The 14619-nt window shown below is 44.4% G+C and overlaps 1 long non-coding RNA gene across 1 annotated transcript; it reads right to left on the reverse strand.

Annotated features, from left to right (window-relative positions):
- Positions 1–1059: 1059 nt before the first annotated feature.
- On the reverse strand, positions 1060–14135 carry LOC141730790 (uncharacterized). The gene is made up of 3 exons (XR_012582452.1): positions 14007–14135; positions 9025–9234; positions 1060–5190 (listed from the first exon to the last, which is right to left on the reverse strand). It is a non-coding gene; the product is annotated as an uncharacterized LOC141730790 (long non-coding RNA).
- Between the last annotated feature and the right edge of the window lie 484 nt (positions 14136–14619).

A 14619-nucleotide genomic window follows, 5' to 3' on the forward strand; every position in this document is an offset into this window, starting at 1 on the left:
GGCACAGGGGATGGAGCAGGGCACAGGGGATGGAGGGTGGAGCAGGGCCCAGGGGATGGAGCAGGGCACAGGGGATGGAGCAGGGCAGGGGATGGAGTAGGGCAGGGCACATGGGATGGAGCAGGGCAGGGGGATGGAGCAAGGCAGGGGGATGGAGCAGGGCACAGGGGATGGAGCAGGGAACAGGGGATGGAGCAGGGCAGGGGGATGGAGCAGGGCACAGGGGATGGAGCAGGGCAGGGGGATGGAGCAGGGCACAGGGGATGGAGGATGGAGCAGGGCAGGCATCAGCACAGAGCTGGGAGGGGAGGGACTCTCATTATTCACAAATAAAAGTACAACTCCAACATGACCACTGCAGTCTCTGGGTAGAAATGTGAATTAGATCAATTCCTAGAGTGCTGATGAGTTAACTCAGCTGCCACAACACTGGCACTTGCCTACAAGAATTAACAATAATTTCTGAAGGTACTTCTAAACAAAAACCTCATCTTGGGAAAATGGATGCTAAGAAACATTTAACTCATTCAGTGTTGGGAGACCAAGGCACACACTGGGGCTCTGAGGAAGCTGAATGAGTAATTCAATTTCAGCAAATCAATTATGATTAAATCACTATGAATTTTTAAAGAGGAAAAAAAAGGCACTACCAAAAAAATTCTCCTGGGATGAATGCCACCTTCCTAGTTTCCAGCCAGACAGTAATGTTTTAAAATATTTTGCTTAGAATTCAAACATCTGCTTTACTGTGTGTTTGTTTTGCAGGTTTTGTGGCAGAGGGGCTGGCAAGGGATAAGGTCTGCTGTTTAAAATGCTGTGCTGCCTCTATCTTCTCTGTTTTCAATTTTTTACCTTATTTAACTGATTGAGGAAGATATTTTAAAAATTGCTAGGTCTCACTGCAATGCCAAATAAAATTAAGGATGTGCTTAAGTACTTAATGGCATGGAAGGAATAGTCATTCTTCTATTTTCTTTTTTATTTACTGGAGACTTGCACTGGGATCAGTTCATTGCTTTCAAAAAAAAAAAAAAAAAAACCAACACAGAAACACAGAAAACTGGGAGATGAGGGGATGGAGCAGGGCAGGGGGATGGAACAGGGAACAGGGGATGGGGGATGGAGCAGGGCCGGGGGATGGAGAATGGAGCAGGGCATTCAATTTTGCAATTAGCAAAATTGAATTTGCTAATTCAATTAAGGAGCTGAAAGCACATAATAAAGCAAAACATCATCCACAAAATCCATGACTTTTCTCTTTTCATGGCAGCAGCACTCCAAGGTGAAAGAACACAAAGGGTGGCCATCCTTCGTGGGACCACTGCATTCCAGGGAAAAGCCTTCCAGGCTGGCTGGGACTCAGAGAAAATCAGGGCAGGGCCAGGAGGTTTTTAAAATTCACCTCTAACTACTGGCACAGGACAGGGAGAAGTCACAGCAAATCCAAACAAGGGGAATTTATCTGTTGGTAGCAAAGCAAGGTGCTGCTGAACCTTCCCTAGGGTTAATAAAGTCCCTGCTGCTCAGCTGGGAGAGCAGATCCTTCTCTGGGGAGCCAAGAGCTTCTGAGCACTGAGGTGTTGTGCTGCTCTCAGAAGTGATGCTCTGCAACATTGATTCTGCCAACACCGCTCCTAATCCTGACATTTCCTGACATTTTCGATTTTGTAAAATAAAAAGAGTTCAAAATCTTTAGCTTTGACCTTGACATAATGAACTGATGGATCACAGCAAGGAAATTGAGAGAGTCTAAGCATATTTGTTCCAATCTTGGCTTCTGCTGCTATCCAAACTGCAGATTAAATTATATTTTTTTATCAGAAAAACTATAGCTGGAAAATGGATGTTCTTCCTGCGGTGGGGGGAAGCAATAAAAATATTCCATCGTATACTGGGATAGAAATCCCAATTACATTTTAATTCAGGAAGACTTTTCAGAAGAAAACACATTTAGACACAAACAATTGGACACATTTTTTTTCAGCTTGCCCAATTTAACTAGCTGCCTATAAGCTAAAGGCATGTGAATATCCAATCTAAAATCCAGAGATTTGCTTTGGTGACATAAAAAAAGTAAGATTTTGTGCTCACCCGTGGACAGGCAAAAGCTTGGTATGTTTAACTATTAGACCTTCTCTCCTACTAAGAATTTGAAATAGAATATTGAGAAATTAAACTATGTACATTACTAATGGTCTGCTCTGTGTGATTTGGGCGCCAATCAAGTAAAAGGCAAAACAGTTTCTTTTCTTGCCTTATCTCTCTCTTCCTACTAAACACACATCATAAAAAGAGCCGTGAAACAAAACCTTGAGATGAAATCACAGGTATGACACAGAGACTTGTTTCTGCCTTCCATGAGTTAAAACAAATGTCACTGTTTGTGTTGTGAGATCAGCTGTGATCAGCTCCTCTGACAGCATCACTTCATAGCACAAAATCAACTGACTTCGGTGGATAAGTCTCTTTGTACAATCCCAACAGCAAAAGGCATAAGAATTGATACTGGGGCAAAAGGAATCTTAACTTGCTTAAGCAAAACAGCTGCTTTGTCATAATATTGCTACTCATTTTTTCTGTCTTCTCTCCCTCATTCTTCTTTGAGGATCGCCTCAGAAAGACTTTATGTACTGAAATTGAAATCTTTATTCTTTTTAATCTATCTCATATTGCCTTCACACATTAGTCAGAGTGAGGAGAGCACCACAGCCAGCACCCGGACAGGGTGAGACACTTCAGTCACCCAGGCCTGAACTGAGCTAACCTTGGTCACCCAGGCCTGAACTGAGGTGTTAACCTTGGTGACCCAGGCCTAAACAGGGGTGTTAGCCTTGGTCATCCAGGCCTGAACAGAGGTGTTTGTTAACCTTGGTCACCCAGGCCTAAAGGAGGTGTTAGCCTTGGTCACCCAGGCCTAAAGGAGGTGTTAACCTTGGTCACCCAGGCCTAAAGGAGGTGTTAGCCTTGGTCACCCAGGTGTAAACAGAGGTGTTTGTTAACCTTGGTCACCCAGGCCTGAACAGGGGTGTTAACCTTGGTCACTCAGGCCTGAACAAGGGTGGTAACGTGGTCACCCAGGCCCAAAGGAGGTGTTAGCCTTGGTCACCCAGGCCTGAACAGAGGTGTTTGCTAACCTTGGTCGCCCAGGCCTAAACAGGGATGTTAGCCTTGGTCACCCAGGCCTGAACAGGGGTGTTAACCTTGGTCACCCAGGCCTAAAGGAGGTTTTGTTAACCGTGGTCTTGTCACCCAGGCCTGAACAGAGGTGTGCAGTCCAGGCTGTGGGGTCTGCATCCCTGCCCATGGCAGGAAGAGCTCTGAGGAGCTGACAGCACCATTTATTCTTTCAGGAACCACAAGGACGGCCAATGAAGAGCCCTCAGCCTGTGGAGCATGGCCTGCACAGGAGCAGGCCACGAGTTGCACAAAGTGATGCCAAAAAGGCTTTGCAGGGATGTGGTTGGATTCATAGCTCACCCTTTAAAAGTTTAAAGTCTTTTAAAGTCTTTTAAAAGTCACTGTACCCCTGAATAGCTCTTTCCAGTGGGTTCCTGCAAGAAAGAAAAAGGAGATGTCAAAGGGAAAAAGGAGCTGAGGGGTGATGGTTAAAGTGGGGAAGGGCAGGAGCTGAGCAACTGGCAGGTGAGGAAAAAGGAGGGAGCACAGAGAAAAAGGTGGGAACGAGCCAGGAGAAGTGGAGGTTAGCAGAGGTGGGGGACTAGTGAGGATGTACCTAAAAATCAGGGAATCATGGAAACAGTTGGGTTGGAAGGGACCTTAAAGCCCAGTGCCACCCCAGCCATGGCAGGGACACCTCCCACTGTCCCAGGCTGCTCCAGCCCCAGTGTCCAGCCTGGCCTTGGGCACTGCCAGGGATCCAGGGGCAGCCCCAGCTGCTCTGGGCACCCTGTGCCAGGGCCTGCCCACCCTCACAGGGAACAATTCCTCATTCCCAAGATCCCATCCAGCCCTGCCCTCTGGCACTGGGAGCCATTCCCTGGCTCCTGTCCCTGCAGCCCTTGGCAATTGTCTCTCTCCATCTTTCCTGCAGCTCCTTCAGGTCCTGCAATGAGCTCACCCCAAGGCTTCTCCTGTCCAGGCTGAACAATGAGGTGGTAAAAAATATTTATAGCAGCTATCTGTCATTTTAGACATTTCAAATTCTTCCATGGGTTTCTCCCACCTCAAAAATCTAATTGGAAGGATTAAATCCTGGCTTGATAAACAGAGATCTTCTCTTTTTTCTTCTGTGTAAGACTACTCATCTTCAAACCATTTTGGAAGAGTTGATGCTTACAGATCCTGCACACACAAACCGCAATTCCTGTGAGTGCCCCAGCTGAGGCCAGCGTGTTCTGTCCATCCCTGGGACTTGTCCCTGGGGCAGGGTGACAGCAGGGCCTTCCCTTCGGCACAAACCCTGGCACACAGAGCTGGAGGGTGGCACAGGGTCTGAACTAATAAAAGAGGGATCATCCATAACCCCCTCCAGGGATGTGTGCCCAAAAATTACCAGAACCTTCTGCCAACTAATCAGGCCTGGGTTTATCTGTGAGTTCCTCTCATGGAGAAATCTTGGAGAATTGAAATGCTGAACTAAGACAAGGAGCTCAAAGCCATCTGTCCACTCTGCCACCTCTTCAGACAGGCCCAAGGACAAGTTTGCAGGAGGCTGACAGTGCTGCTTTCAACGTTGCTTATCTCCAGCATGATCCATATTGGCAGGTTTAACTTCAATCTGCTGCTTTGTCTTCCAAAGAGGGACAAGCGCTTTAAATAAATCTTCTCCTCCTGCACTCAGGGCTAGCAGTTAATTTTCTCTAAATTCAGTGAAGCATCTATCCTGATTTAACAGACATCTGGGAGAGACAGGAGCAACAACACTGGTCGTGAAAGCTTCAGGCTGGCTCCAGAGCACCTCGTAGCCAATGTCCTGGGTCAGTAGTTCAAGCTACTCTCAGAACTAAGATAGATTTTTTTTCCATGCTGCAGCCCAGCTTCTTTATGTCTTAGTCAAATCTTATTGGAGTCAAAGAAAATGACCTGGACTGGGCCTTTTGCTTGTCAAAGGCAGCTTCTTTCCCACACTTTACAAGGCTCATATTTCCTTCTGACTGCTCGATGGCAACCAGTGAAATCTGAGGAGGAGCATTCCAAAGAGATCTATCTACCTGCACCTTACCAACCAGCCTGGAAGGGAAAACAGTTATTGAGAGTCATCACATTCCATTTGTGAGAACACACCATCCAGTGCAGTGAAAAGCTCCTGAGAGCTATTTCCCTTTAAAATATTTCCCAAGAAAAATCCAACGTCCTGCAAAGGTAAAGCGCGGCTATGTCAGGAGCGCGAGGCAAAAACCACTTTGGGCTCTAAACAGCCACGTCAGTGGGAAAAGGCTGTCTGCTTATTTTTATTTTCCCTCTACAATTGCAACTGTCATGTAAACTCTTTAATAAAGAGATCAGAGCTAGTCACTAAAGTGCTAGTCAGAAATGCCAGGCACTGCAGAAATCAGCATTTTAATTTGAGTTTTGAACAGAATGAAGCCTTAACATAGCTCTCAAGCTATTTAAATACGGGGGAAATTAGCTGAATGAATGAAAGAAAATAACACAGCTGGCAACTATTTAAAAAGAGCAGACTGACTTTTGTAAGCTCAAACAGGGCTGTTGAGAAATAACTTCTTATAAACTATGCAAAATCAGATGTTGTACAAATATACATCTCTATTTATCTCTCCAGATCAAGACTTTGACAATAATTAATCATAATGAAAGTTTCTCCAAGAAAACTCAAAAATACTTAACTCTGAATGAGCCTGCAAATATTTGGTTAAGATATATATATGTAAGTGTGTGTAAATATGTGTTTGTATACACATGGTTGAAACTAATCTACTGCAAAGTTCTTTTAGAAGCATCTCTTCTTTCTGTACATTATTTATCTTCACTGAATTATTCTGTAGCATCTGGGAAGACTAATTTAGGCAAAGAAAATTTCCAGCTAAAACCAACATCCAAGTTTTTTTCCATTTTTTTGAACTCCAATAACCCAACAGCTACTCAGAGATTACACAGAGGCTGCTCCACCCTCTTCCTGGGCTGGCTCCCAGCAGCTGTCCAACACATGGCTCCAAGTTCTTGAGGAGTTTATTTTGCCATCAGAACGTTACAAAATGTAAAGTTTTTTCCCTCTGCAGGCAGAAGCCTGGAGTGGGACAGGAGCAGCAGGGGAACCTGGGCTCCTCAGCATCCTGCCGAGTGACAGAAATGTTCCTTGCACACAGCATCCCAGCTTTGTCCTGCAGAATTCAGCTGGCAGAAAGGCTGTAGCTCGTATTTAAAAAGAGGGAGAGAGAATAAATATAAAGGAGGCGTAATAAACTCAGGAGTTGTGCGGATAAAATCTTCCAGCCATTCAGGTGCTGATAAAACTGGAAGACCAATGGAATTTGTGTATCTGTCCCCACTGCCTGTCTTGACTCCCACCACTGCCAAGAGTATGGATAACCCAGCCCTCCTTGTTCTAATAATACACAGAATAGAGCTCTTTGCTTCATGTTTTCACAATTTGTACAAGTCTGCTTATTTTTTGTCAGCCTCTTTTGCAAGCCAAATAATTTCTTTTCATAGCACACCCTGCAGGCCTTCGCTTGGGTTTTTTTGATTAAAAAACCTGCTTTTTTAAGCTTGATGGGTTTGCAAAAGTGTTTCAATTTCTTTGATTTTCCACTTACACCTTTGCTAGCACAGCCCCACAAAATCCTGCAGTGGTAAACAGCTCCAAGATGAGGAGGGAGGAGATACCAGACCGCTGACATTGTCTCTGCTGCATCCCAAGACAGAAATGCATCCCTTTCCTGGCACAGGACCTGGCTGGTGCATTGTCCAGGAAGCAAACCAGGATCACATTTGCTGCCTGTGAGCCAAGGAGTGCATTCTGCTGTGGCTGGGGGCCATGGGAGCTCACCTTGAAGATGGCAATTCATCACTTCTTTAACAAAGCAGAGGAGCCCGTGCCGCAGCTGGGTCTGTCCAGCCTCCCACTATGAGGAGCTTTTAATGTGTTTCTGCTTTTATTCAAACCTTGGCACATTTTCCTTCCACCCTGAATGATTTCTCCTTGCCAGTGCCTTTGAAACCCATTCAGCAGGTGGAATGTTCCAGGATATCACAGCTTTAAAAGCCCAGGCTCCTGTTTGAGGCTCTCCTTCCTACAGGATTCAGTCTAATCATTTCCAGTACCACTGAACAACTTAATAAGCTGCAAAAACTTGATAAGACAATGTAATTGCCAGCTTTTATGTATATTCTTAAAATAGCTCCGTTCCTCATAGAGGTTGTGCGGGATATAAGTGTTAGCAGGAACAATTAAAGTGAAACAATTGAAGCAGATTAGAGAATTATAGCACGCAAAAATTGTAAAAAATTCCAAACAAATTGTCTTTATTCCTTGTCTCACATAAACAATAATTTCAGGTACTGGAACAAATTGCTCAAAACCAGAAAATCAGTACGAGAAATAAAGATAATATTTACCCATATTGCAGGAAAAATAGGTATAAAGACCCTTGTATCTGTTCAGGTAATTGAAGATGCTGGAATGAATGAACTTTCTCTCACACATTTAAACTATTCAAGTCAGTGGAATAACACAGTCATTTTCTTATTCCAAATATTGGTGTTCAACACATCAGCAGGTAGAAGGTGCAGTCTTTATGGGAAGTTATTTCCATCCCCTCACCCAAGACCAGGCTCCTCCTGTTGTGTGGGAGCTCCAGGGTTCCCCTCCATGCCCTGGTCCTGCCTGCAGCAGGCTGGACAGAAATTCAGTATTTGCAGTATAGCTGATACAGCCTCAAACAAAAGGCATGGTTCACACTCTCTCCTGTTTTATTCCAGTAATTCCACCTCAATAACTCCAGGGCTTACTCACAAACACCCTTTGGAAGTTGCTTCCCTTTCTCATCCACATCCAAAAAAGCTCAGCTCCCTTGAATACTAACACAACTGTGGAAACGCAAATAGGATCACAGAGGAGTGGCTTTCCTTTAACCTTGACTGCTATCAATAAAGCATATTTTCTTCTCTCCATCACATTTTAATGTATGCTTTGCAGCAACACTGTCAGCAGTAATATAGATTTGCTGTTCTATTATGCATCATATTAAAAAGATAGCAAGGTTTTTGCAGGGCAACCAAAGGGTAAAATAAAAGCATTTGTAGGAAAGTGTTTTGGAAGACACTAAATTAATCTTGCACTCCAATCAATCTCCAGCTGAAAAGATACTTGACTCCATCTGTCAGCAGAGTCAGACAGGTATCTGATCAACTCCATGGAAATCCTTTTATAAACTCCAGCTCTGATGAATGCTGTAACCTTACTTGAAGGAATGGCACTGCCTTGTACTCACATGCATGGTAATGGAGGTGAAATGTGAAGTCTGAATACCTGATCAAGGCATTTCTCTGTTTCATAAAAGAGATCTCTCCATTAAGTATTTAAGCAAACAGCACTGTTCTATCAAAGGATGAGACTTCTAAAATAATGATTTTGAAATTTTACCACGACAGAAAATGTCTACATTACATAACCAGACAAATTCTGAATATCTGATCAGTGCAATGCATTGGAATAATAAGAAAAAATAATCAAACTAGGAGGACATTTCTAACCAGTATTCTTGCAGATTTCCTGCAAAACAAATTCATGCTGTCATGATAATCAGCATAACATTTTATGCATTGAAGTGCAGCAAAATCAAAGGAAGTGGAATTACTTTATAATTCTATCTTTGCCCACTTGAAAGTCCAGGTCAATGTTAAATTTTTCTAGGACATTTGATAATCAGATCCTTCATTATCTTGTTCCTCCAACACTCCATTAAAGAAAGCAATAGGGTAACCTGATGCATTAAGGGTGTTAAACTCATTTCAATCACATCCAGCAGTTACAAAACACCTGCTTCCTGAAAATCAGAGTGTAGCTGGGATGCCAAAACTGCACTCAAAGCCAGGGCTCACCTCTGTCCAGGTTTGCTTTTACTTTCCAGTTCAGACGCTGGTGAAATCTGTTAAGGAGCATCATGAAGAGATGTTTGTGAGGAGGCACCAGGATGAGCAGAGGGATGGAGCAGCTCTGCTGGGAGGAAAGGCTGGCACAGCTGCCATTGTTCACCTGCACAGGAGAAGCTTTGGGCTGAGCTCAGGGTGGCCTTGCAGGGCCTGAAGGAGCTGCAGGAAAGATGGAGAGAGACAATTGCCAAGGGCTGCAGGGACAGGAGCCAGGGAATGGCTCCCAGTGCCAGAGGGCAGGGCTGGATGGGATCTTGGGAATGAGGAATTGTTCCCTGTGAGGGTGGGCAGGCCCTGGCACAGGGTGCCCAGAGCAGCTGGGGCTGCCCCTGGATCCCTGGCAGTGCCCAAGGCTAGGCTGGACACTGGGGCTGGAGCAGCCTGGGACAGTGGGAGGTGTCCCTGCCATGGATGGGGTGGCACTGGGGGGGACTTAAGGTCCCTTCTACCCCAAAGCACTCTGGGGCTCTGTGAAAAGCAGCAGTGGAACTGCAGGGCCCATTAAAGCCCAGATGGAGTTCCCAGCCCTCTCTGTGCTCAGTGGCCCTGCAATGACTGTGGCACTTAACCCTGACCTGTTCTATTTCTATTATTTCTATTTCTATTTCTACTATTTGTATTTCTACTATTTCTATTTCTATTTCCAGCTGGCTCAGGGTGGTCCCTCCTGTAGCCCGGCTCCAAGGTGGGACAGCGCAGCATCAGGATCTTCTCCATTTATCCCTTTGTGGAATGACATTTAGGAGGGTAAATGTGGCCCCGAGCCCCAGGGGAGGGTGTGGGGCTCCCAGGGAGCTGCCCTGAGCTGGGAGCTGCCCCTGCAGAGGGACAGAGCCTCAGCAGCCCCTGCTGAGCACACACTCCTCAAGGAGCTCGTTCCCCCCACTCCATCCCAGCCCAGCCGTGCCTAAATCCAGACAGACAGACAGACAGACAGACAGACAGATACCCCCTTCACACCTGACAGTGCTGCCTTTGGCTGGAGGCTGAGCAAAAACTGCTCACAAGCAGAGCGGTGGGGGAAAAGCAGGAGGAAAGAAAAAAGGTATGAGGAGAGGGTTTAATATAGAAGCTGAGGACACTTTTTCCCTCACTAAGAACAAGGATTTACCATTCCACATTAAACATATATGCTAAAACATACAGCTCATGTGGGAATGAAGCCTCAGAGAGCTCAGGCTCTGTGCAAAATGATCACTGACTCCAGGGCAAGGGTTAGCCTCAGTTATGTCCAACAATAATGTTAAAAGCCTGACAGGAATAATATTTTGTCAGATGCCCATTCCTCTGTCTTATTCTATACTGGAAATGGGGTGAAGAGGTATTCCAGGGAAATACCACCTTCATTCAATATTAGGAGGTCCTGGATGCTCTGAGACACACAAGAGCACAAGCACCTGCTGTGCTTTTCCTGAAAACTTCTCATTTGCCACATGGAGAAAGGAGACAGACAGAGGGAGGGGAAGTGTTGAGTCCAAGCGTGGGCAGCTGCATCACTGACATTTAGCAACAGCAGACTCAGTTTCAGTGCTGAAAGGGAGCCAGCAAGGCTGAGAAGAAAGTTTGCAGTATCTGAGAAATACTGCAAAGACAGAAACTAAAATAAAGAAGAGAAGCACAGCAATTGCTATTTAAATGACAAGCAGATACTGAGGATGGAGCTGGGTGTGTGTGGGAACTTCCTCCCTTCCCAGCAGAGGAGTGCAAATCAAGGGCAGGGCCAAGTGCTCTGTACTTTTGTGGAGATTTGTAGACCAGGCTCCAAGTTTATGTGCAGACTTGGGCCTAAGTGAACCCATCTGGATTTACCCCACCAAGGGTGTGCCCTTAGTCCATTATTACAGGGACAGAAGACATATGTCACAGTGTTAGAGGTAAGTTCATGTATAAAGTTAAAATGAATACATAAATCCAATTTCAGAGCGCCTTCTGGTCTCAGAAGGGTGATGGTGATGGCAAGCCATGATAGTGCATGACAGCAAACCCAACAGATATGTCTGGGACTACAGACCAACAATTCTGTCATCGAAGTTCCCCCATTCCAATGTGAAAATGTCTGTTCATGTCTCAGCAGGCGCTCTGGGAGACAATGACATAGGAAAGGCCTCTCTGTCTGTGAACAGGTGACACAAAATAAGGCCAGGAGCAGCTTCTCAGTTTCAGAACCAGAAATTCTATTTAGCAATTTTAGCAAAGAAGACTTCTGCTTACTATAAACAACTCCCCTGTTGTACACCAGCAGCTGTTAAAAACCCACCCCCTTCATTGATTATTGAGGCATAATTTACAAAGGTCTGTAAATTATGCCTCAATTATTTTAATAAATGTATTGGGCTGTAATCTGGGTACAGCCCCAAGTGGTGGCACTTCCCTTGGTTTGACCTGGTTGACTTACAGTGATCATGGTTCATTGTGGGCACTGCACCTGACACAACAGTAAAGCTCCTGAAAAATCTCAGAGCAGGAAATCCTGACCAAATCTGAGATTGTCCCAGCCATGTTTTCCTTGGGTGTAAGGAAACTGCAAGATAAAACCTGGCAAGGGAGGAGAACATTGATTTCAAATCTAGCTGATGAGAAAACATAAACACATCTGACTGTGGACATTAAAACAGTCACAGGGGGCTGCACTGAATAATAATTAAAAAAAAAAAAAAAGTCACAAAGAGACACAAATAAATTCTTGGATAATTTAGAGAAAAGCACACATAGAATATGATACAGCTCTATTGCCTGCAGCCTATGGGTTCTCTCCTCCACCAAATAAATCCTGGGCTCTTTCTTGTTGAATTGTGGCCACTGCCACCAGAACTCTGCATTCGTATTCTCAGCAGAAAGGCAAAACTGCTCTAACACAGAGCTTGCAGCAAAATAACTCTTATCTGCAAAAGAGAATATCATCGTGGGCTCCAGCAAGTAGATGCAAGAATGTTGAAGAAAGAAGAGAAAGGCACTGCAAGAAGATAAATTATTTACAAATAATTCCATCCAGGAGCACAATTCCCTCCTCCTCCTCCCCCCTTTCTGTAAGTCACATTCTTTTAAGCCACATTCTTTGATTTCAGAAAAGAAACAAAGAGGTGCTGAAAGATAAACAATAGTCTCAAAACTACACAGTGCACTTAGCAAAAGGGGAGAGAAAGGAATATCAACAATGTACAAATAACAGACTCATCTCAGCTGTACTTATTGGCATTAGTTATTCTTTAAAAAATGTACAATTGCTCTTTTATCATAAGCACTTCCCATTAATCCAAGCTGTATCTGGGGAGTCTGTTGTGTGTGTGCCAATTTTCACAGAAGTGAGACATGGTTATTAGGCTTTTAAGTGAAATATGTGAAACTCAGAAGATGGTCAGGATCATTTGTGCATTGTAATTGAATGACTACTGGAAAAAAAAGAGATATTTTTATCACATCTTAATAGAGCCTCTGGATTAAATACTAATTAATGTGCCACCAAAGCTTGCTGTTAATCAGCTGTATGTCAGCCTACGTTCTGAGTGACATATAAATTATGAAGTATGGGGGGATTATCTACAGTCTTACAAATTTCCTCTTTGCAAAAGTCACAGTAAACACTATGTGTCAACTGGAGGTCTCATGAGTCCCATGTTCCCTCTCTGGATGGTGCTCTGGATTCCAGGCTGGTTCAGGCTATGGACAGCACGCTTGCACCACCCCAGAAAATGCAATTGCAGGTTTTACAGCTGACCTTTGGAGATCCAGGCTCCAAGCACCAAGCCCATTACCAACTGTCTCCTTAGGTTTGTGTGCAGCTGGTGATGCTCTCCACAGCTGGGACTAAACTGAGTGCAGAAAATGCTGAGAAATCCATCAGCAGTGCTTTGGCCAAGACTAAAGCTCTCAGAATAATCCAGGAGAGACAAGAAGCTGCAATCCTGCTGGGAGATGTACGAGTTGAATCTCAGTCTCAGCTCTGTCTGGAAAATGTCCATCAGCTGAAGAGGGATTGAAGAATGATGAATGAGTGGGCAGATGAAGCAATTACAGGGAATAATTGATGCAGTATCTATAACAGTATCACAAATAGTTACTGTGGGTTTAGATGTTAAAAAGCAATAGAAAATCAATTCAGTGAATAAGCAAACCATTTTGTTGATGAATAATTGGGACAAGGCAGGAGAGAATTAGTTTTTAGGCTTCCTCATGTTTGAACAGTCTATTAGTATTTGACAAAAATTATAATTGAAGTGTCAGCTCCATCACATAATGTAAACTAAGGCAGGACACTGGATAAGGGGATGGAATTGTCAGAGTGTTACAAAGCCTTCCAGAGACTCAGTGTGTATCAAATATATCACATATGGCACAGGCACAGTCATTAAAGCAGGACTCCAACAGGAGAGGCAAAGAGGGACTTCACAGAAAAAATCCATGTCTGTCATAGCACAAAAGAAAGAAAATAATTTATGCCAAGACAGATCCCAGTGGTCTCAAAATTTGCCAGAAATCTGAAGCAATATCATGAAAAAACCTTGAGGGATGACTAAAAACCTTGGAAGAAATCTTGGTGGTTTTTAGCACAATGAAAACTGGGGGAAAATGACACATTAGTTCTAACTTATGATTTTGGTCTCTCAGATCTCGAGCTTGGCCACTAACCTCAAACCAACAGCTGACCGTAGATACAGACTTAGGGCCTAGTCAAGCCCAATCAAAGGGAAAAGGGAAGACAAAACCCCCCAGACTTGCCAAGCACACAGACATGCAAGACACAGTTTTCATTCGTCATTGCAACTATTCATGTGTAAAACTGCCCCCAGATGGAGCAAAAATATCAGGTCTGGAGGAAAGCATGGGGTGTGCAGCATCTTTTCCCATCCTTACCTAGCTCCTGTAATCTCTACCCAACCCTCTGAGACCCAACCACTCGGAATTTGTGTGGAGGTTCTGTGCAGCAGACTCACCTCATCCTTCTCTTTTGGCTCCACCATCCCCACTCACAGAGAGAAGCCATTGTCCTCATTCATAGGTGGGAGGGTGAGATTGTTACCAAGGAAACGGGCTCAATTTGACAGAGATTTGGAAACCCAGACCCAGCTGGAGATAGGAAATCTGAGTATCCTCCCCCTGAAAACATTTGAAAACTAGATGCAATCTGGCAGCAACTAAAACCCAGTTAACTCTTAACTCCCTTCCCTTTGTGAATCCATCTTTCATTTTCTTTATGTAATTTTTAATAACTCTCTTCTTTGGCTACACGGGTTTGAAGGAAACAGCAATGAATCCTCCTGAGAGACAACATCCAAAAGGGACACAGAGATACATTTTTGGATTTAGAAGCAGTATTCTCTCACATTCGGGTAAGGAAAGTCTCACCTGTGCCCCCAGCTACACCCATGGGATTCCCACTTTAAATGAAATTCAATCAGCAGGACCAGGACCAGAAGTTCTCCTGGGGCTGGAGCCCAGCACAGTACAAATGTGCCATTGATTACTTGTAGAGGGGCTGTAACAATGATTAAAAGCCCCAGGACAGATCCTGAGCTGGTGTAAATCCACAGCAGCCCCATTGATTTA

The sequence above is a fragment of the Zonotrichia albicollis genome, chromosome 13 (genome assembly GCF_047830755.1).
Source record: "Zonotrichia albicollis isolate bZonAlb1 chromosome 13, bZonAlb1.hap1, whole genome shotgun sequence".
Classification (NCBI taxonomy): Eukaryota; Metazoa; Chordata; class Aves; order Passeriformes; family Passerellidae; genus Zonotrichia; species Zonotrichia albicollis.